Source organism: Camellia sinensis, chromosome 2, assembly GCF_055761805.1.
Source record: "Camellia sinensis isolate YWXY chromosome 2, ASM5576180v1, whole genome shotgun sequence".
In the NCBI taxonomy this organism is placed as follows: domain Eukaryota; kingdom Viridiplantae; phylum Streptophyta; class Magnoliopsida; order Ericales; family Theaceae; genus Camellia; species Camellia sinensis.
In genome coordinates, this window is record NC_138962.1 from 219,342,794 (window position 1) to 219,367,802 (window position 25,009).

The 25,009-nt window shown below is 35.4% G+C and overlaps 1 long non-coding RNA gene across 1 annotated transcript; it reads left to right on the forward strand.

Annotated features, from left to right (window-relative positions):
* The first annotated feature begins 252 nt into the window (after positions 1-252).
* LOC114269874 (uncharacterized) lies at positions 253-23,644 on the forward strand. The gene is made up of 3 exons (XR_014360583.1): positions 253-546; positions 22,965-23,259; positions 23,507-23,644. It is a non-coding gene; the product is annotated as an uncharacterized LOC114269874 (long non-coding RNA).
* The last annotated feature ends 1,365 nt before the right edge of the window (positions 23,645-25,009 follow it).

A 25,009-nucleotide genomic window follows, 5' to 3' on the forward strand; every position in this document is an offset into this window, starting at 1 on the left:
CAAAATTATTTATGAACCTTGGCAGGATACCCTTTCTGATTGGTTATCATTAAGGTGGGTTCAAATATACAAACCTTATACACCTGAAGGATTTCCCCAGGACCATCGCATCTGTAAAATATCAATGGAGGTTATTGACTACATCAGGTTCTTTTCTTCTTCTTCTTCTTCTTCAATATTTTTTTTTTTTGATTTACACAATAGTTGTTTTTAAAAGCCACCTTATATATGGGTTTGTTGTTGACTTGTCAGGTATATGTTGTATGCATTGATGCACTTGCACAAGAAGAATTATTGCGTGGATGGTGATTTTACGATTGACAACGTTGTAAGATCGAATGAAATGGCCAAATTCAAGGGATTGGGAGTACGTCTGATTAATGAAGAACGAAAAAAACAAGATTATACTAATTTTAGAAAGTTGGTGAATAGAATCCTCGCATATAAAGACCGTGAATGTGAATGTCGAACTGAAGATAAGTGTCCTCAACACAGTAACTGTCCTGCAGACATGAGAAATTTTCTCCGTCTCTTAGGTGATCCAATGTAAGTTTTTTTCTTTTTGGCTAGTTGCACTGTAAGTTATACTCCTTCTAATTTGCATCCACATATATATATATATATATATATATATATATATTATCTATTAAAAACTTTTTATTTTTCTGTTTGAAATGTCTCAAACCCATATCATAGCCTAAACTTTGAGACATTTTCATTAGGGCTAGATCTCAATAGGAATCCAATAAATATATGGGTGTTAAGATAATAATTTATTGGGTTAATTATACTTTTTATCCCTATAGTTTGTCCCAAATTTTACTTTAGTTCCTATAATTTTAATTTGAACAAATTGATCCCTATATTTTTAGTCCAATTTCAATTTGATTATTTTGTCTAAATTTTTATTAATTTTGTGTATGTATACAGCTTAAAAAATTGACAAATATCAAAAATTTGTTAATTTAACTTCCAATTTAGACAAAATGACCAAATTGAAACGACACTAAGGTCCCGTTTGTTTGGTCACATGAGGGGCCAGATTGGAGTAACATAGCTATGGGTCCACCCACAGCATGTTTTTTGATGGCTTGAAAGAGCCGCATGATAGTCTGACTGGCTTACTAATATCCTTCAGTAGGGGGGACTAGGTCAGCTAAGAAAAGCTTGGGATTAAGAAAATAGTGAGCGGATTAGGTCTACCTTATCGTCTGTCCGAATATCCGTTTGAACGTCCGGTCTGTTGACCGAAATATATATATATATATATATATTTTTTTTTGGGAGGGGGGGTGTTCAATTGCAAACTGTTTAAAGAAAAATTTATATTTGTTTTAAATATTTTTTAAAGATTTTTAAACAAAATAATTTAACAATCCCATCACTATCCATCTTCAACACTATATCATCAAAACAAACACACTTTTACCTAATCACTAACAATCTACACATTAACAATCTCTTCACTAACAATCTCATCCAACCTAGTCCGCCAAACAAATGTGACCTAAGTATAGAAACTAAATTGTTCAATTTGAAACTACAAAGACTAAACTGAAATTTAGATCAAACTACATGAGTTAAAAGTGTAATTAATCCTAATTTATTTGATTATAATCAACTAGGAAATATTATAGCGCATGCTCATGGATGCCATGAAAAATTAACGTGACCATGAAATTGTTTCATTATGAAGATTGAAAAAATAAATAAATTACTTTTCATTCAACAAAACAACCACATTTTTTGGTTGACAAAAATATCAAAGACCATATAAGCGAGTGAATCCAAATGAAGCAAGAGTGAATTGTGTTTAAAACTCATACACTTGCACTAGAGCTAAATGGCTCAGCCCGTCGACCCTTGGTTAAGATCATAAGACACATGATGGGTTTATTATGCATGAAATTACTAATAAGAATTATTTTATTAGTGGCATCTTCAATGAGCTACTTTGATTGAAGTGTATCCCAAAGTTGCTTTGTTGTCTCCACATACTGGTATACTTCACGTAGTGAGCCTAACAAAGCATTCAAAATGTGTCCCCTATAGATGTAATCGTTATTTCCCACTTGGTTTTAGTACAAGTTTGTTCCACCATATCGTATGTTAGGATTATGGACACTCAAAGCTCAATCATACATACACAGAGGACACAAAGATTTACGTAATTTGGTCTAATGTCTACATCCACGGAACAAAAATGAGAATTTCACTAAAAACAGAGCAAATAGAAAAATGGAGATGTTTCTCTCTCAACTCATAGCTTCCTCTCTCTAATTTCTGATACAATTATCCCTTTCCGTCCCTTCTCTATTTATACATAAAGATGAGATAAAGAAAGAGAGAGAGGGAAGACAAACCCATCACAATTTCCACATCCTTTCGATAATAGTCAACAATGGCTGGAGCGTGAGGAGCGGGAGAGCTGGTCTTGCACATGGCCAACTTAGTCATTCTTCACTTTTGGTGGAAGTCCTTATATGTCATCCTTCCTTGACTCTCTGCTCCGCATGCATGCGAGCTGGTGTAGACATCCCATTTTTGACGGCCCTCCAAGACTTGGATGCCCTTGCAGGTACATCCGATTATGAGTCTGATTGATCGCCGAGCGCTCGAAGTTCTCAGCGGAACGCCACATATTGTGAGCCTTTCAAACCCTGCATCCATTTTGTTTCAGTTTTGGACCATGTCTTGGTATTTCTTGCCTACAATCTCTGGTGGCCTGCCGGCTATCTTTGGAGGCTGTCGGCTATAGCTTCTTGTCTGCCGGTCATTGATGTGCCTTACCTACCATCAATGATGCTTTCCAGCCACTAGTGTCTTTTGTAGATATTTTATGCCAGTTGTGCCAGTTGTTTGCACAGATGTTTGCATCTATCCACACGTAGAGGGCCGGATCTCCTTGTATAGAATTCATGTTTTCTATATATAGGGGGTCTTCTCTCCCATTTTTGAGGGTTTGAAATTTTGGAACAAAATTTTCTCTCTCTCTCTCTCTCTCTCTCTCTCTCTCTCTTGCAATTTTGTGCACACTGCCTAGTTATACCACTGTTTTGCATACACATCCTTAACCAAAATTGATCACCTTTGAGCTAAGGTCCCTCAAGGTCTTGTTAGAGTTCTTGAAGGTGGTTTTGACTTCTATTTGTGCCTCAAGTTGTACTTGGCTTCAAGAGGTATAACACTTATTTTTTAAACTTGTTTTAGTACATTTGTTTTGCTATCTTTTCCCACTGTTTTTGGGCCATTTTTGAGTTGTAAAAATCTTTATTTTAATGGACTGAAATTAGTGTTTTAAGCCATTTAAGGTTAGGAGGGTGTCTCATCCTTCTTTATTCCTTGCTCTCAAGGCTTCTGCACCTTTGTTTCCCACTTTCAAACCAACTTTTTTTGGACCTTTTACCATTGAATTTTAGAGTATTTTCAGTGGCAAAAAACATGTTTTGAAGTAGAAAATTGGACGGTTAGCCTCTCCTCCTTGTGTCTTGTTTGCTAGCCTAATTAACTCTACATGTTAGTATGTTTTTCTAGCTTTTTGTAGCTATATTCCAACATGTTTTTGCCTTTGTTTTAGACTGCGTTAACTCTATTTTGGGCTATTTGGGTTAGTTGAGTCTTGTTTTGCATGGTTGTAGTGTAAAAGTCCTCACAAGGGTAGTGTTTTAGGCTATTAGACACCCATTGTTTGAGTTGATTGCATGTTTTAGTATTGTTTTGCACTTTATTTCAGCACCTAAAGCTCTGCAACCTCCCTCATTTCTTCACTCTTTAATTTGCTTTGAGGGTTGTTTCAAACTTGGGATTCTTTAAACTTGAGATTGAGGTCCATGCTTAATGGTTTAATCCTCATTTGAGGGTTCATTACCAACGGCATGAAGCTTCTCTCATGCCTTAAACTACTCCTTGGTTGACACTTATTTCACTTTAGAAAACTCTCACCAATGAATTTAATTGATTAAGTAATGGTTGGTAACTAAAATGAGTAAATAAAAGTGGCAAGTAAAATTGAGCAAGATAATAACTTGTGTGCTGTGTGTTCAATCAGACGTTAATTGAACACAAAAAAAATTGGGACATTTCATACTCAAAGTGATGAAATATGTCAAATTTCCTAGGTCTCTATTGCCCTTGATCGTGCATGATAGGGTGATGGTTCTTGTGTGTCTTGATTTGCATTTATTAAGCTTGCACACTTTGAATCACAAGTCATCATGCAATGAAATTGCTTGGATTGGTGGTTTGTGGCTTAAGTTTACAACTCCTTGGATTCATTCATGAAAAGGAGGGGTGAATTGTGCAGACAATCCTTGGAAACACCCTTTCTTTGCTCTGTTTGTCTTCTGTTGCAAAATAATGAACCAGTGCATCATTGGTCGGCAGACCACTATCCATGGCCGGCAGGGCACCATAGATGGCCGGCACCTGGCCGGCAATCTTTCCCAGTGGTTGGCTGGTCACTGATGCAAACCTCAGCAGAATGTTGGTAAGGTGTAGTAAGATTGTTCTGGAAGTGTTCAACTGTACAAATAAAGGCTTTCGAGAGCGAAACAGAGGTCTTTTTAGGAGGAAACTAAGCATGCGCATGCACATCTATCATTTCGCGAGGCGGAACAATAGATTAGCCTAGTTTAATTAGTTTAGTTTATTTCCTAGTTACGAGGGTTTTGTAATTATTTAATTAATTAGTTCATTAACTAGTTATTTATTCGATTTGTAATAATTAGTTTAATTAGCTTAGTTTATTCATTCGGACTTTCCTTCATGAGAGCATAATATAATAATGTGTATGTCTTCCAACCCCACGTCTTTCTCCCTTTTATTTATCCGCTTTTGATGATTAAATTAGGGACATGTTTCAATTAGCATACATTATGCTTGCATCCATTTATCTTGTCTTACATGCACCAAGGTTCGGTGCATCATTCAAACTGTATTGTCATTTCAATACTTCTTTGAATACGTGCTTAGACCGCATGTCTTAAATCGATTCATATGACATGCTTAGTAGCCAAGCCTATTTAGTTGCATTATTGCATGCGTTGCATTAGACATGTTGTATAGTTAGGAATCATGCATTTTGTTTTCTAACTCATACCTTTTTAACTTGGAGTACTAGGTGAGTTTTTGGTGCTTTAACATACTTGCATGAATATAAGTGATTGCCATGACTAGCATGTTTGCCATGAGGCTAATTGCTTATGTGTTAACATGCTTGAATGCTTGGGGATGAAGGCTTATTGTTTGGATTGGAACGATTCAACGAATATATGTTTAAGCCCACTATTTCTAGTGGCAAATTTGTAGTTTTACGCCCATTTGAGGTGGCAAATTTGCAAACCTTTAAAGCCCACTTGAGGGTGGCTAATTCAAACCCTTTTCAAAAAACAAATATGAAATTGAATTGTTCTAATTCTTGCAATTTTAGTCGATATTTGTTTGTGTGCATCACATAATAAAACTAGCCTAATAACCAGAATAAGAACACATAATATTTATAAAAAATCATATCATGATTAATAGAGGCCAATCTTTGATCGGGCGAGCAGGGATGCTCAATTCATGACCTTTCCCTCTTGTACCTAAGTTCCCGATCTGAGGCAACTTTACTAATGACGGACACCTGGCTTTTGGCATGAGTCATGGTGTGACGCCCCAAATTTTGATAATATAATACAACGATGCACCAGGGTTTAACTAGAGGATACACATCACTTTTAAGCACAAAATACAAATAATTACACTAAAATAAAATATTAATAATAGTTACAGATAAAATTCTTCAACTCTTTAAATACAGGTCGGTTCCTTGATACAAAAAGATTATCCAAAATACAGGAAATATACAATCTAATTTCTAAGGAAGCCATGGTTCCACAAAGCTTTTAGGGATTCTCTTCTTGGTGTAAAACTCGCCTTCACTTGGCATAAAACGCCATGAGCTTGGAATGCCTAGTAAACACACACACCCCGACCCTTTTCCCATTCCAAATACACAAGTAACATAATGGCACGGTCATAACATACAGCAAAAGCAATAATCAAGCAGAGATTATAATTAAATTTCAGTTCTCATGAATAATAGTCAATTTTAGTTAGTTCTAGGCAACTCCCCGTGGAATGCCGTTCCTACCTAATCACTAACTCTGGCCACAGGCAATTCTGACTCCCCCTTGGTTAATACAATACCAATGCGTCGTTTACCGCATAACCACCAGTGCGTCGCTTACCGCACAATTACCAATGATGCCCACGCACTTAGGTTACATACCCAAGTGGTAGCATCACGGTTTGCCCCAAGGAAACGGGCTTCCAGGGATACTCTCCCTGTGTGAGACCCTCATTGCCACCCTTATGCCTCCCATTTCCGTTAAGTAGCCAGAATATCTCCCGTGCTATGTTAGGGTTCGGAAACACACTTGCGCAAGCCTTCACAAAAATGGAATACATTCTACTATATCATACTCTTGAATCCATCGTTCATTATCTCATAAAATTTAATACAATGATCGCAACCCATTATCATCCCATTTGATTTTTCCTTTATTAAGTGCATTATATTCTCAGTTATAGCAAAGCATGATCAATATAATTACGAATCCAAACTAAACAACAAGTAATTTATTCATGGTAAAGAAAATTTACAATTTATCATAGATTACATATCGAGACTAAAACATTCAAAAAACATAGAATATAAGAGTTGCAAACCAAATAAGAGCATATTAACATAAATTTCCAAATTTCCAGATTTGAACCAGTTTGAAAATAATGATGAAAAAAAATAGTTTTATTGGCCCTAAGTACCTGCCCTCATGTGAGTTATTAGATAAATAAGTCTAGTTTCAAACTCAATTTACGAAAGTAGGATAGGTATTTTATATTTTAAGATAATTCAGAATTACCAAGATCTGTCCAGATTCGTTGATCGTTATGCAAATCGGTTTTTCTCTCAAACCCCTCACTCTCTTGAGATAAAACAAATTTTAGTTAAAATATAACACCAAGATTAAGATTTTGACATAAAATTAGGCTCAAGATTATTTTTCTGGAATTTTATAAAAATAGAGAAAGTTGATTGTTTTTTTGGTTCTGTGAGTAACAAACTTAGAAAAAGTGTTTAGGTTATAAAAACACATCCTTAGGACCTACAAAAATTACCACATACTCTAGACATACCAAATATTAGACCATAAAAACAGATTTTGAGTTTATGGAGTTTTGATAGAAAAATAAATTCAAGAGAGGGAAAAGATTTGCTGTTGGAAATTTAAGAAAGATAGAAAAGCACACAATTTCTTGATTAATACACCTTTATACAAGAGTGTAGGCCTAGACTACAAAAAATATATACAAATAGCATGTATTAGGAGGGGAAAACAAGTGGTAAGAGAACTTGAGAGAAGAGGTGTTGCATGTTTACCTTTGTTGTACAAGACTCTAACACAATTTTTTTTTTCTCCTCTTCTCTCTCACTCTCTCCCTCTCTTTTTTTTTTTTCAAGATCACTCTCTCTCACTCCTCTAGTGAATGGCTGAAAATGTATATAATGAGGGGGAGAAGTGTGCATATATATATATATATAGAAAAGATTGGGAAGGTTTCTTAGGGACTAAGTTCCCTAAGTGCAAATTGTCAAAGTTGCCATTATAGCCCTTTCATCCATCACATAGTCAACAACTTGGGCTCCAAGACATATATATATATATATATATATGTATATATAAGACATTTTTATTTATAAACATAATATAATAGCCACAAGTACATTAATTAATAAAATATTACAATTAAGGGTTGGAATGAAATAAAATAAAAGTATATAGGGACCAAGTCTAAATTTATGAAACCTTGATATATGTTATTAATATACTAACATTAGAAAATAGTTAAAATAATAAATTCGGGTTTCGTTAAATTAAAGCGCAAACAAATGCGATAAACCGAGCAAAAACGGCATTGCCGGGAATTAAGATTTTAGAATGATTAATATATAATGATAGGGTCTAATAATTAATAATATGGTTTTAAAGGTGATTATTAATCTACGGGATCGATTAGGGTTCACTCGAATTAATTCGCGATGCTTCCCAATTCTAGGGTTTAAAATGCAATTAAGCAAAAATTCAAGGGCTTTATTGAAATAAACTCAAGGTTAGGGATTTAATGGTAATTACAAAAATTAGGGTCTCTACACATGGGTTTCCTAAATTTTTCCAAAATAAAATATTTAGGTGGCGACTTTGTATCTGGCAAAGTAATCCAATTTTGGCATTTTTTTTTATTTAAAATCATTTTTTCAAAAGATTTGCCGAATTTGGACTCTTTGGTATTTATCAGTTTCATATTGCACTTGTGAGATTAGATTCAGAACCACAGGAGTCCGAACTGTAGGGCTATTTTCGAGTTTCCGAAAGGGGGCGCGAAAAAGTCAAGCTACAGCTGGAGCTAATAATTCTCTCACTCTATGCTTATATGCATGACTGACTTCTCACTTAAAGTTCATCCTGGCAATGTCTCTGCAAATTTCGAGTTTGTCTCTTGAGACTACCTTTGTAAGTATGTCAGCTGGATTCTTATCTGTGTGGATTTTAACCAGTTCCAATAACTGTTTCTCTATCACTTCGCGTATCCAATGATACCGAACATCAATATGCTTTATGAGAATGGTACATAGAATTCTTGCTCAGGTCTATGGCACTTTGGTTATCATAATGTACAGTGAACTTTTTTGGCTTTAATCCTAGCTCTTGGAGAAACCGCTTTAACCACAGCATCTCTTTCCCAACTTCCACTGCGACAATATATTCTGCCTCAGTTTTAGATAAAGCAACACACGTCTTTAGCTTGGATTGCCAAGACACAGCTCTCCTTGCAAAAGTGAACAAAAATCCTGATATAAATTTTCTACCATCAAGACCTCATGCCATATCTAAATTCGTATAGCCTTCCAAGACTGGTTTAGCACCTCCAAAACACAAACACATTTTTGACGTACACTTAAGGTACCTCATAATCCACTCGACTGCTTCCCAATGTTTTTTCCTTGGATTGGAAAGAAATCTGCTTACTACTTTAGCAGCATGAGAAATATCTGGTCGAGTGGACACTATTGTGTACACCAAACTCCCTACGGAAGATGAGTAGGGAATTGCCTCCATCTTTTCTCTTTCTTTTGTGGAGGAGGGACAAGAACTCTCACTTAGCTTGAAATAATTAACTAGCGAAGTACTGACTAGCTTGGCATCTTTCATGTTGAACTTTTCAATCACTCGTTCAACATACTTCTCCTGTGACAATCACAACTTCTTAGCTTTCTTGTCACACACAATTTTTCTGTCCAAAATTTGTTGTGCAGGGCCTAAGTCCTTCATGTCAAAGGACTGTGATAACTCTTTTTTCAATGACGTAATTGTTGTAGCATCTTGACCAACGATCAACATATCATCAACATAGAGCAGGAATATAATGAAGTTTCCACCAGGAAATTTCCTGACATAGACACATTGGTTTGCAACAGTTCTCTTGTACTCATGACCCACCATGAATAAGTCAAACTTCTTATACCATTGTCTCAGCACTTGTTTCAGGCCGTAAAGATTCTTCTTCAATTTGCAGACCAAGTTTTCTTTCCCTTTTACTTCAAAACCTTCTGGCTATTCCACGTAAATTTCTTCTTCCAAATTACCATGGAGAAATGTCATCTTCACATCCATTTGTTCAAGTTCTAGGTTCAAATTGGTTGTTAATCCCAAAACTACTCAAATGGATGTCATTTTCTAACTAGCAAGAAGATTTCATCAAAATCAATACATTTCTTCTATTCAAAACCTTTGGCAACCAACCGAGCCTTATACTTGACTAGCTTTTCACTGCCATTCTTCAACTTGAACACCCACTTGTTCTTCAGTGCTTTTTGACCTTGGGGAAGTTTTACTGAATCATAAGTTTGATTTTTCCGCAAGGACTTCATCTCTTCTTGCATAGCTTGCTACCAGCTACTCTTCTCCTTATGATTCTGAGCTTCTTGAAAACTTTCTAGCTCCCACTCATCAGTAAGCAAAATATACTTAGAAGCAGGGTATTTTGATGATGGCTTTAGCTTTCTTGTTGATCTTCGTAACTATGGACCAACAATCTCTGGCGGAGAGGGTTGTGGCTTCCCCCTACTCAACACCCTTTTCTTCTGGATCTTCTTCTTTTAGAAATTTATCCTGCAACTCTACATCATTAGCTGCATGTTATGGTTGCTCTTTTTCATTAGTGGCATGCTATGATGGTGCAGGGTTTGAAACAATCTTTGAAACATCATTAACTTTGGGATTAGTTGGTTGCCCAAAGTCTTTTAAAGTTTGGCCTTCTTGAAACACCATATCTCTGCTTCGAAATATATTCTTATTTTTAGGATCCCACAACCTGTATCTAAATTCTTCATCTCCATAGCCAATAAAAATGCATGGAGTGGCTTTATCATCTAGCTTCTGCTTGTGCTCCTTGGATACATATGCAAATACTTTACACTCGAACACCCTCAAGTGAGAATAAGAAATCTCCCTTTCAGACCACACCTTTTTTGGAATCTCAAAATTTAGTGGAATTGCTTGCAATCCATTGATCAAATAGCAAGCAACATGAACAGCTTCTCCCCAAAATGGCTTTGGTAGCTTTGCCATTTTGAGCATACATCTGACCTTCTCCACAATGGTCTGGTTCATTCTCTCGACTACACCATTGTGCTGTGGGATTCTAGGAACAATCTTCTCATGCTGGATGCTGTGAGTAACACAATAGGCTTCAAATTCTTTTGACGTGCACTTGCCTCTATTGTCTATTCGGAGACACTTCAACTTCTTTCCGGTCTCCCTTTCCACCATAGCATGGAATGTTTGAAAATGCTGAAACACCTTAACTTTGGTTTTTAGGACATAAATCCATACCTTCGGTGATACATCATCAATAAACGCCAGGAAGTATTTTCTGCCACCCAATGATTTCACTTCTATGAGACCATATACATCAGAGTATACTTTGCTCAACAAATTTGATTGTTTTCTAGATGATGAATGGAAAGCGACTCTATGATACTTTCCAAATAAACAGTTGTCACAAGGGTTCAACTTTGCATCTTTGGCAAAGGAAATAAGAGACTTCTTTGCCAGAATCTGTAACCATTTCTCATTCATGTGACCCAGCCTTTTATGCCACAAATTTGGTGATGCCTCATCTTCTGCTACATTGAGGCTATCTGAAATCACATTTACATGAGTCTTGTACAATGTACCAGTTGCTTGTCCTCTAGCTACCACCAGAGATCCCTTCTTCAATTTCCATATGCCTTTGACAAAGTAGTTCTCATAGCCTTGTTGATTTAAGGCCATCCCTGAAATAAAATTCAGGTGTAAATCGGGCACACGCTTGACATCTTGTAGTACTATCGTGCACCTAACTTTGGTTTGGATGCGAATATCACCGATTCCCACAATATTCGAAAAACTAGAGTTACCCATCTTCACTGTACCAAAACCTCCAGCTTGGTACGTACTAAAAAACTCCTTCTAAGGTGTGACGTGGTAGGAAACTATTGTATTTACCACTCACTCGGTGTCGTTGTCTGAAATGTAGAGGCATTCTTCTTCTCTAACAGAGAATAATGCAATACCCTCTGAGACAGTAACTGCAGTGTTCCCATCTTTGGTCTTTGGTTGTCTATTGCCTTGTTTTTTTTCTCCCTTCAAGGCATAGCAATATTTCTTTATGTGACCCTTATGGCCACAATGGTAACATTTGAACCTTGGACGGCTCATACCTTCTCTGGACTTTCTTCTGTCTTGAGATCTTTATCTGCTGCGTTATCTGCTTTTGCTTCTTCCCCTACCTCTGTCTCTACCTTTATTTTTTGCGACGAGGACATGGGATTGATCTCCACCTATGCCTTTTTTTCTTGCCTCGTCACTAAATAAAGCATTGGTGACCATGTTCATGGCCAATCTTCCTTCAGGTGAAGAGTTGCTGAGGGAACCCACGAACGTCTCCCAACTGTCTAGAAAGGAACTGAGCGGCAATAGGGCCTGCATCTCATCATCCAACTCCATTTTAGCAGTTACTAGTTAGTTCACCAGATTTTGGAACTCACTGGTGTGTTTTAAAACAAAGACGTCGCCTTTCAACTTAAAATTTACAAGTCGTCTCATCAGGAGGGCTTTATTTCGAGCAGTCTTTGACTAGTACATGCCTTTTAATTTTGTCCAGAGAGTATAGCCATCAATCTCCTGGGCGACATGATGAAAGAAACTATGATCGATCCATTGTCTAATCTGACCAATGGTTTTTCGATTATTCCGCTTCCAGTCTTCGTCTTTCTCCACAATTAGTTTAACTCTATTAAGATCAACGGGGTCACACAAATCTCAACAATACAGGACATCCTCCATTCTAGGCTTCCAAATTGCATAGTTGAAAGCATTCAGCTTGATCATGGATCTCGAGGTTGACATTGATTCCTCCATCAATTATTGTCTTTACAAAAAATGATCTTTATTTGAAAAATTGGGCTTCACTATTGAGTCCGGACTGGTCAAATTAGCCTAAAAGGACTTCGAATCACCAAAATAAAAATTATAAATTTTTGAAATTTGATTTGCAAAATCTGATAGTACGAATCTGTCCATAATATTCTGAATAGTTGAAAACCACTATTAAATTGCCAAAATCGGATTCCAAACGGCTCAGATCTAGCCAAAACAAGTTGAATGGTTTAGATCGGTAGTATCCGGTGCACTTGAGAACCACCGGATCAATTTTCCAGATCGCCTGGCATCAGACTGATGACAGTGGCGGCAACGGGACAGCAAGCATGCTTGGTCAACGGCTTGGTCAATGTCTTTGGTCAGCGGCTCGACTCCGGTCACCAGCGGCGTGACATCAGTGTCTGGTTCTTCCTGGAACGACGCGTGGTGCACGTTGTCAGGCAGTGCACGTGTGAAAACGGCGTCATAGTGGCGCGTGGCACGTGCGGGTCAGTCCGGTATCCTTTTTCGATGCGGTTTTTTCTTGTGTGCTTGTCTCGTCGAGAGCTTCAACCTAGTGTGATCAAAAGTGGATTTTGACCACTTTGATTTTTGGGCAATTCTAAAAAATGCACTCTGTTTGTCCAAAAAACACATAACCAGGCTTTGATACCACTTTGTTAGGATTATGGACACCCAAAGCTCAATCACACACACATAGAGGACACAAAGATTTATGTGGTTTAGCTGAATGCCTACTTCCACGGAGCAAAAATAAGAATTTCACTAAAAATAGAGAAAATACAAAAATGGAGGAGGAGATGTTTCTCTCTTTGCTCACAACTCTCTCTCTCTCTCTCTCGAATTTCTGATACAATTATCCCTCTCCCTCCTTTCTCTATTTATACACAAAGATGAGAGAGTACAATTATCCCTCTCCTTCCTTTCTCTATTTATACACAAAGATGAGAGAGAGAGAGAGAGAGGGGAGACAAACCCATCACAATTTCCACATCTTTTTGGTGAGAGTTAATAATGGTAGGAGCATAAGGAGCGGAAGAGCTGGTCTTGCACATGGCCAACTCAGTCTTCCTTCACTTTCGGTGGAAGTCCTTGTATACCATCCTTCCTTGACTCTCTGCTCCGCATGCATATGGACGGGAGCTAACATCGTTCTCGTTCCTTTGGGTATGGGCAAGAATGGATATAGGGAGGTGCGGATAGGGCGGTCGTACCCTTAAATTTTGTTAAAATTATGTATATTATATTATTAATTGGTCAGATAATTTTAAATTAGAGTACTTCACACCCCCAAAATATCAGTTCCTTTCAAATTATTTACATTACCAAATTTAAAAAATAGTTTCTAGATTGAATTTTATCAAATATTGACCCATTTTATTTGTTATACGTATTATTTGTTTTATTTCTATATTGTTAATACTTATATTCTTTTATTTGTTTCTATTTGTTATTATTCTTGTTTTCTGTTTATATGTCATTTATGTTTTTTTTTTCTTTTTTTATAAATCACAGTTTAATTTGCTTATGCATCTTATTTTGCATTCATTCTTATTTGTTCATTCTCTAACAAGTTACTTGATCATATTTATTAAGGAAGATATTAATTAAAGTTTTGATGTCGAGCTTGTGATAGATGTTTATATATATATATATATTATAAAAAATAATGATTACAATATTTTCAAATAGTTAACTTTACTAGACGGATACATAGTAATAGTTAATATTTTGTTAAGTTAATGTAGATAAGAAATATGTCCAATTATATTTTTGTTCTCAATTATGTTGACAAATAATATCTGACTAATAGTAATATTATTCATTTTTTTTGTGTTAATATAAATCAAAACTTAAAATTTTATAATAATTTTTTCGATGAAAAGTTACATATGTTTTTGCGCCCCCTCCCAAATCTCAAATCCTAGATCTGTCCATGGGTATGGGGTGGTCAACACAGACTACTTTGAGAGTGGTGAGCAAGAAATGCATTTTCTTTTGTTAGCATCGAAAATTTCCTCCATCAAACTGGTCCAATTTCATAGTCTTTAATCATTTCAAATTTGGTGATTGACTCTAATGTCTTTGAGAACATCTACATAAATTGATGTCGTTTTCTCGACAGCTACATAGATAATAGTAGACCAAAATACTCTTGCTTATCAAGAGAACCAACTGATCACTAAAGAAAATTTGAGTTGTTGATCATATTTATCAATGAATGAATTACAGTGATGATAGATCATTATATACAAATCTAACATGTATATTAACCTAACCATAACTGCCTAACTAACTATAGTTAACTTCTAACAAACTAACCACTCAATTACAACAATCTAACCACTCAATTACATATGTGCTAGGAATATTGAAATACTGAACACTAGTGTTGTAGCTTGAGTTACTCTGTTCTGAGCTGTGGCCTCGGTTGTGACTTGTTTGGAGCTTGTGGCATCTGATACTGTAGCTCATGTGCAGTAGGCTCTAGCTCAAGTGTAGCTTCTGAGGCTTGCTTAGACTCTTTTGGAGTGTGCTAAGCTAGCTTATCATTCGCCCTCAAACTCATAGGACCAAGAAGGACTAAGAGTTTGCTTTGGAGATACCAAAATCAAGCCACAAACAAAGGCTTAGTCAAAATCTCTGCAATTTGATCAGTGGTTGGAACATGGGAAATGTGAAGCTTCTTTGCGACAACCCTTTCTCTGATGAAATGATAGTCAACTTCAATAGGCTTAGTGCGAGCATGGAAAATAGGATTATTAGCCATAGCAATAGCAAAGAGATTGTCACACCAAAGAGTAGAAACAAGCACATGAATATGGAGCTCAACTAACAACATGCCAAGCCAACTAACTTCTACTATAGCTTGAGCTAAGGCCCTATATTTTGCCTTTGAGGATGATTTAGAAACAATGGGTTGTTTCTTAGCAGTCCAAGAGATTAAGTTTGGACTAAGATAGACACAATAGCCAGTAGCGGATCTCCTATCAAGGACATTACAGGCCCAATCTGAGTCTAACTATGCATTAAGAATGAGAGGACCACTGCAGAAATGAAGGCCATGAGTCAAAGTCCCTTTCAAATATCTAAGAAACCTTTAAACAATAGCAAAATGACTGTTTAAGAGTGATTGCATATATTGACAAGCATGATTCACTGCAAAGGCTAGATCTGGCTTGGTGATAGTAAGATATTGAAGAGCCCCTACCAAACTTTTATAAAGAGATGGCTGAGAGAATGGCAAGTCATCATGAGAAGAAGAAAATATAGAACACTTAGAAGCCATAGGAAAAGAATAGGGCTTACAATCACTCATGCTAGCTTTGGCCATAATATCTGAGGCATACTTGTATTGAGAGAGAACATAGCCTAAGGAAGATTTGGTGATAGAAATTCCCAAGAAGTAGTTAATTGAACCAAGCTCTTTCACGAAAAATATAGCATGCATTTGTTTGATAAGAGAATTAATGTAAAGAGGATCACTGCCTATGAGAAGAATATCATCCACATAAATGAGAAGAATAGTGATGGAAGTAGGAGTCTTTTTTACAAACAAAGATGAATCATAGTGATTGGCAACAAAGCTTTGAGTGCAAAGAAAAGTTAAAAAGGTGGAAAACCAAGCTCGAGGAGCTTGCTTTAGACCATAAGGAGTTTTTTTTTTAATTTGCAAACAAGAGATGACTTTGTGGTATGAACAAAACCCTATAGTTGAACCATGTACACTTCCTCTTCTAGAACACCATGTAAGAAAGCATTGGATATGTCAAGTTGCTTAATTGGCCAATCAAAATGAAGAGCAAGACATAAGAGAACCCTGATAGTTGGTTGCTTTGCTACAAGGCTAACGGTTTCATGATAATTAACACCTTTAGTTTGGAAAAAGCTCTTGGCCACAAGTCTAGCCTTATGACTTGTTATAGTGCCATCTGAATTTTTTCTTTAATCTATAAACCCATTTGCATCCAATAGCTTGTTTTCCAGGTAGGAGAGGCATCAAGACTAAGTGCCTTGTCTTTGAAGAGCCTCATATTCATCAAGCATAGCAGCTTGCCAAGCTGGAGAAGAAGCAACTATTTATAGGTTTGAGGTTCAAAATTATCAATAGGCAATTACATGTAGGAAATTTGGCCTTTGATTTAGTAAGCATAGGATGAACATTAGTTGAAAGGCAAGGAAATCAATGAAGATAGATGAAATAGGAATTTGAGCTTATCAATCATATCTAATCATATATGTCTATTAGATTGACCATCTACAGTGTAACTTTGCTTCACACCGAAGGGTTATCTTGACTAGACACAACCTCCTCCCAATCATGATCAGGTACTATCTGATCTACTCGATTGTGCATTTACTCGGTCAATGACTACAATTGCACCATTCTCATATTGACGTGTCATACAACTGTGGCTTGTTTTTCGTGCTCCTCGGAGGGGTTTAGCCTCCTCGAATACGATAACCCTATAGTTTAGATTCCCGTGGTTCTGAATTTGGTTTTACAAGTGCATTGTAAAATAGAAAAACACAAATGAGAGCCCAAATCCGGCAAATCTTTGGAAAATCGATTTTCAATCAAAAATGCCAAAAATAGACCGCATTGTCAGATTTCAGAGTTGCCACCTAAATATTTTTGAAAGATTTAAGAAACCACTTGTCCGCCATAACCAAAGTATCTCGGCTTGGGAACTTAGGTATGAGAGGGGAAGGTCATGAATTGAGCACCCTACTCACCCAATCAAAGATCGGCCTCTACTAATCATGATGTAATTCTTATGTACAGTATATGCTCTTGTTCCGATTATTATGCTATCTTTACTATGTGATACACATAAGTAGAGACTCATTCACTCATTTTGGAATATTTTGATTTCATGTTTGTTTTGAAAAGTGTTTTGAATATGTACCACTTGAAAAAGTGAGCTCATTATTTACATTAATCAAATCATCCCAACTTGAGTAAATTAGCCTTCATCCACAGGTATTCAAGAGGTATATTAACTAAGTACTTAGCCTTATGGTAAACATGCTTGATATGGCAACACCAACACACATGCAATATGCCAAAGTAAGAAATGCTCACCTAATACTCAATCGAGGCAAGCCAAAAGAAATGAAACCATTAGAAAAATGCATGCTCTACTATGCAAATGACTAATGCACCACATACAAAATGCAACTACTAGCTTCGGTTTATTAACATGTCATATGGATCAACTCAAAGCATGGGATAATGCACGTATTCAAGTAAGTAAGTAGTGACAATAAGGTTAGAATGATGAACCGAACCCGATGCATGCAAAAATGGGTATTTACACATGGTAATGATATGAAACATGCGTGCAAAAATAGATATTTACACATCGTAATGATATGAAACCAAAATATGATGCTATTTGTAACCATCGTAAGCAAGTAAATAAAAGGGAGAAAAAAATGAGGGTTGGAAGACATACATATATTACAAGTTTGCCCTCATACAAAAGGATTCGAATGAATATTCTAATTAAACTAATTATTACAACACCGAATGAATAAAGTAAGCTAATTTAACTAGCTATTACAAATTCGAATAAGTCTAATTAATTAATTACAACACATTAATAATTAAAGCACTAAATTAAAGGACGGGAGGCGAGGAGCCGCGTGCACACGAATGAGAACATCCTCCCGGAAACCTCTTTGTTTGCTACCAGATTATGTTATGTTTTGCAGGCAGAAAATCATTTTGTTTTTGCCTTAGCTTTTGCTCTGTTTTGCTTTGAAAATGCTACTTCCTGTACAGCAAAAGGTGGTTAGCCGACCAGCCTTGCAAAGTGGTCGGCCGGACAGAAAGGTGGCCAGTCGGCCACTATTTTTGGGTACTGCCCTACTGCCACAGAATTGAAATAGAGCAAAAAAAGAGTGTTTCTAGTGGATGTTTATCCTTTCTGCCTTCCCCTATCATGAAACTGATCAAAGGAGGAGTAGACTCGATTCACAAACCATCAATTATCGCAAAGTTGTTGCGTGATGATCTATGAACCAATAAGACAAAAGCTCAATAAATGCGAATAAAAGACCAACAAAACCTCTCACCTATCATGGAGTTACCTCAAGGGAAGTGGTAGACATTGCTTCTCGAATCATTAACATCACTAAAGAGTATGTAATGACTCGAGACGCAATAGGTTCAATATAACGTCCAATTGAACCCAGACCAATTTTATTGCCTTTCTACCTCTTTTAATCCATTTTTATTCCCTTTTACATTACCTTACCATTCTTTATTCATTTTGTCCAAAAGTGATCATTACATCCACTAATAAAGAGAAATGTCAAACAAGAAGTTATTCTTAGCATAAGAGAAATGTAATGCCTTGGTAATGAACCTCCGAAGAGATTAAATCATTAAGCATGGAAGGTCCATTTCTCATGCCTTAAACAACAATAAATTGTTTGAAACAACTCTTAAACAAAAAAAACCAAGAAAGGAGGGAGACTGCAGAGATGATTATTACAAGTGTGAGTATATGTATGAATGTTATGGAATAAAAGGCTAACAACTCAAATATATTGGTATCTAAGGCCTAAACCACAAAATGTATGGTGAATTACAACAATACAAGCATAGTATTCAAAGCATAAACTAAGTAAACACACTAAAATAGTCCTAAAAACAAAAAACAGTGTTGAAAAATCAGCTTGAAAAGCTAGAAAAAGTAAGTAATAATGAAAGAGAACAAAGTTAGTAAGCAAGTCTAAGGAAGGGTGGTTAACCCCTTCACTTTTTACAACTTCAAGTCACATATTTTAGCCTCTGAAAATAGTCCAAAAACAGCCCAAAAATAGTGGCTAAAATCTGAGAAATAAGTGGGAAGAACAAGGATATGATCTATGGGATAAGATTCAAGCAAGGGTGGTTAACCCCTCCACCTTTGATAGCTCTTAAATCACAAGTTCTAGCACTTGGAACCAGTCCAAAACGGTATACAAATAGCAATAAAAAGTGAAGAAAAGAGTGGTATAAACAAAGAGAAAGATGACAAAGGTTATACCTCTTAAAGAGAAGATGTTCTTGGTTAAGCAAACTTGATTCAAAGCACCTTCAAGCCTCTGAAATGAAGTTGAAATCTCAGCAAAAGAGTCAAGTTCTAAGCTCTAATGGTGTATCTAACTTGTATCTATATTTGGGAGGGTAGAGAAGATTTTTGGTTTTTTTCAAAAGCTCCTGGAAATTGATTTTGCAACCTTAAAACCAAAGGGAAAACCTTTTATTTATAGAAAATGAGCTTCTCCAGTAAAAAATATCAAGAAAAAAGACAACTGGCCAACATCCCATGCATGAAGATAGTTGGCAGTTGAAAAATATCTTATGTTAGCAAACATGACCGGCCGTCCACTTTAATTGGCTGGATTTCTCATCAATTGGCCAGCCAACCCCTTAATTGGCTGGCCAACTACTTGCAAAAAAAAATCTATTTTCAGGTCTGATTCCAAACAGGCATATCTCCCTCATCTGGATTCGATTTTAGGTGATTCTTCTAAATTGAAGCCCCAGAAGTCTACTTTCTAATGACGGTAGCCTCACATCTAAATTCTATGTGTAGAAAAAGATATGCCTAATTTAGTAAAGACTATTCATTTCTTTCTTAATGATTTGATGCTCAACCTTTTCCCCAACTAGTTGTCTTCCATCCCTATCTATTTCCTTCAACTCTAAACCTATAAATAAGATGTTTTTAAAGATTTTTCAAAGAGTTTACCTCCCTTCTATTTATTTCCACTTTGTTATTACTCGGTTTACTAAAAAGTGTAATATTTTAATCGAAATGCGAACCTCGAAATATCGTAGAAACATTTGAAAAAATATTTTGAAAAGAGAGTTTTAAGGTCTAAAATAGTTTAGCCAAATAGGGCGTAAGGTTTGGGATTAGATCTTGAAACCAAATTCTTTTGTTGAAGATCCGAATGATTTGCATAATGTAACTTTCATCATCGAGTGCTCGGAATGAAGAGCCCAAGTCTTAAGGGCAGTAAAAAATGGGGTGTCTATAGTTGCCCCTCTTTGATAGAGCTCAAATAAGCATGAAATGACACGAGTGAATGTCAAAGTTTGAAGACGACCCATTTTAATGAGGCCGTAAGACTTGGACAAGCAATGAAAATGTAAACACAATTGGTTGAACTCGAAAGTTGCCTACGTATCCATTTGTAAGGAATCCAACTAGCGTAGTTCATGGGCAAAATGCAAATCATATGCACAAAGAATATACTTCTGAAGATTGGACTTACACGCTTCGCGAAGGCGATTATTTCGAAAATCCATGATCATGCAAGACAATGCAATAAGCAATAACAAGATAATAGCATATGAATAAGCTTTAAGCTTAAATCAAAGTAGCTCCAACTTTCACACAGAAAGAAGTAAACAAATGTCAATTCCAAACACGTTTCACGTGAAAGGAGGAAAAACACACTCTCACCACGCTGAAATCGTAAGAAGAGGAAGAGAAAGAGAAAAACCACTCAGGGTCGCATTCCCACACACCCTAAGATGCTCTAACCATGCTGAAATCGTGAGAAGAGAAAGAGAAAAAACCGCTCAAGGTTGTGTTCCCGCACACCCTAAGATGCTCTAACCATGCTGAAATCGTGAGAAGATGAAGAGAAAAATCACTTAGGGTCACGTTCCCATACACCCTGAGATGCTCAAACCACGCTAGAATCGTGAGAAGAGGAAAAGAAAAATTGCTCAAGGTTGTGTTCCCACACACCTTGAGATGAAAAAAAAAAACGCTCAAGAACACTTTAACTACACTAAAATTGTGAGGAGAGGTCCTGAGATGATGCGATAGATGCAAAGAGTATGATGAGATTGTGCGATAAATGCCAAGAGTATGATGAGATTATGCGATAGATGCATGATGTGGTATGATGATCGTGCGATAGATACACGATGTGGTATGTGTGACAAGCAATGTAAGTGGATGATGTTTAGGAAATGCAATAAACAAACAAAGCGGCGCTTTTGAAAACACCTCATGGGGTGAGTAGCGATGAACCGCTTTACTCTGAAAGGGATCTCCCCTTTGTGTTTTTCAAACTCTTACCTTCAACTTCGGAAGAGGGGATGAAATCTACATGTGGAAGCCACAGATGTTGCTTTTCTTCCTAATCAGATTCACAACTTTCCCTATTCTCCAACAGGGTGACAAACTAGGTTGATTTAGTATCCATAATTCAGGAGCATATACGCTACCTTAACCTATGGAGCTACCATATAGATTTCAAGCCGAGGATACACACTTGGCTATTCAAACCAGACTTTAGTCTCGAAAATTCAAAACCTTTGTGTTCTAGGCATCGTCATTCGAACTCTAGTTTCTACCATCGCAATTGGTCTCCTAAGAATTCATTGGAAATATAGCCAAAATGCCTCTGGTGGGGAACGATGTTCAGGGAGAGCACTTTTGATCGTCAAAGCAGGCTTGGGGTACACTTATATTCCAGGGCGGGCAAGGCTGCTGCTTTGAGCTCTCAAATTCTTTTTAAAAAGTAGGATTATGAAATAATTTCGATATTAAGTTATGTTTGGTTAATTATTTCGATCTTAAGCTATCTTTGGTTTATTAAAATAAAGTTGAATAGAGTAATTAATTCGATTATAATATCTATTTTCACATTTGATTTATTGTATTACAAAAGATTACAAACGAAATCATCATTCATCATTGTGAGAGAATAGTAATTTTATAAAGTGACTAAGAAATGACCATTTCATTCAATTCAATTTCGTTTCAGTAAACCTAACACTAAATTATAGTATTAGTAGTTTAAAAATAAAAATTTAAACGAACAATGGAATTGGTGAATTATTTAAAAATAACAATAGTTAGTTGCCAAATGTATGAATTATTTATAGAATATTATTTGACTATGTGAGTTACAATTGCTTCTGGAGAAATAATTTTTTGAAGTTGAAGTTAATTAAATTTTACAATTAAATTTACTATGTCCGGAAAAAGTATGAATAAATTAATAGTGTTAATAATAAAAAATGTTCAAAATTTACGTCAATAATTATGTGTACTATATGCAACAAATTTATAAAAGGTATAAATAAAAAATAAAAACAAATTCAAGATTGTTAGTATTTTATTATAATATATATATATATATATTTAAATATATATGGGGGCCGGGATTCTATCTTCTAAATTTATCTTAAACTCTTAAAAAGTCGAGGCGATCCTAATCCCTATAAATTTTTTTCACCAAAGCATTTCGTCAATAATTTTTTACTTGTAAGATTTCAGTCTTATAGAGTGAGTGAGTACAACGTTAGATAACAGAGGGTGCGTTTTTTTTTTTTTTTTTGAGAGAAATTTGTTAGGATGAATATTTTTTTTATAAAAAAATTGCACTTACTAATTGTGGTTCCTCATTTGACAGCGGCAATGAGATATTGATCATGTACCATTGTGCCTTGTGGACAAGTAAACAAAAAATGGGCTATTTGCAATCATTTCATGATGGTTGGAAATACTTGCCCACGAACACCAAAATAGCCTTGGAGGGAAAGTTTGACCGTATTACAGAATTGAAAAATTGGCGAACAGATGCGACGAAATATCGGGGAAGCCCACTGTGCAAACTGTACGGAAACCGAGAACGCCCTAAAGATATCAGATGTCACTTTGAGTTTCTAAGACATTATATAGCTCATGTTTCGGAAAAGGTCACGTGGGTAAGTAGTGCCATTATTATTACATTTATTTATTATTATTGTTATTATTATATATTTAGCATTCAATCATAGATGTAATTATTAGTTTCTTTCATTTTAAGGAGAATTATTTGGTGATTTCAAAAATTAATTACAAAATTATAATTTTACATATTAATATTTATAATAAATACTATTAATTTAAAAATATTTTTCTTGGGTATGCTCTGAAATGATATTTTTCCTTTATTTTATATGTTGATGCCAGCGCGACTATGATTTGAATAAGGTCGAGGGCGTGTTGACGGCTACCTATCCACTTTCGTTATGTTTCCTGCTGAAAAAGCTTCATGAGATTGATCCGGACGGGTGCTGGCTCATCGAATATCTACCCAAGTAAATTTAATTTCACTCTCTTACCATTATGACAATTGAACTATCCATTTTCAATAATTTTGAGCACTGTATATATTGTTCCAAAAAAAAAAAAAAAAGTACCGGATACAAAAATTTAATCAAATTTTTTTGAAACAATTACATAAAAAATCTTAAGCTTTGAGCCTTATAATAAAATAAATTCTAAATTTTTAGTTTTATCAATTTAAATCTTAATATTTTGATTTTTTTTTCTTTCAATTTAAACTATTTATTTATTTTTATTAAGTAAAATCAACGAAAAAAAAAATATTTTATTCATTAAACTTGTTGTATGTATTTATAAAATGTCTAAAATATACTTTTTATTGAGTTTAATAACTACAATATATATATATATATATATATATTTTAATAATTTTACTTAATGAAATAGGCAAATGGTTTAGATTGAAAATAAATCAAAACTTTAGGGTTTAAATTGACAAAATTAAAAACTCAAAATTTATTTTGTTACAAGATTCAAATAAGATTTTTTTTTTTTTTTTATAATCATTTTCCCAAATTTTATTATAAAAGTGATGTACATTGTAGATTTAAAGTAAATTATAGGTCAGTAATCAAAATAAATCTTGTCTAAATATTTTAATTTTAAATAAGTTTTATAGGTTTGTAGCACAACTAATCTATTATAAATCAAATTTATAACAATAAGAAATTAGAAAAGATTACACTCGTAGTCCCTATAATTTGTCTCTTATGTTAATTTAGTAGTTATAGTTCTAATTGCATCAATTTTATAATTGAATTTTTCATATTGTGCCAATTTAATCTAATTGACAATGTCACTTTACAAATGAGACTAAAATCAAGTGACAAAATAATTTTTTCACACTCTTTAAATTGATTAAGGAGTTGAATGGTCTATTCTCTCTTGAATAAATCATTCTACCATAGATTTTTATTTAATTTCCCTTTAGCTGGAATTAATTAAACTAAATTAACATAATACATTAAAAAAAAATTAAAAAAAATAACTTGAAAGGAAAATTCGTCTAAGGTCCCCCCTAAGAGGTCCACAATGTTATTTTATAATGTGTAAATTCCCTCACTCCTGCTCTTTCTTCTCTCTTATTTCTTCTCGTTCTCAACCTCTACACATCGTCTCTCTCTAAAACTCTCTCCCTCATCTTTTCCATATCCAGACCTTCTCTTCGCTTCTCTCTCTTCAACTACTCCCATTTCCTGTCTCTTGGTACCGCCAACTACCACCGCCTCCTCAATCTTTCTCCGCCGCGTTGCTCAGCCCCTCTCTCTTCCTCATTTGTCGTAGACCACCGCCTCTATCTGCCTCCTTCGTCGTAGACCACCACCTCTCTCTTTTCTCCGATGCACT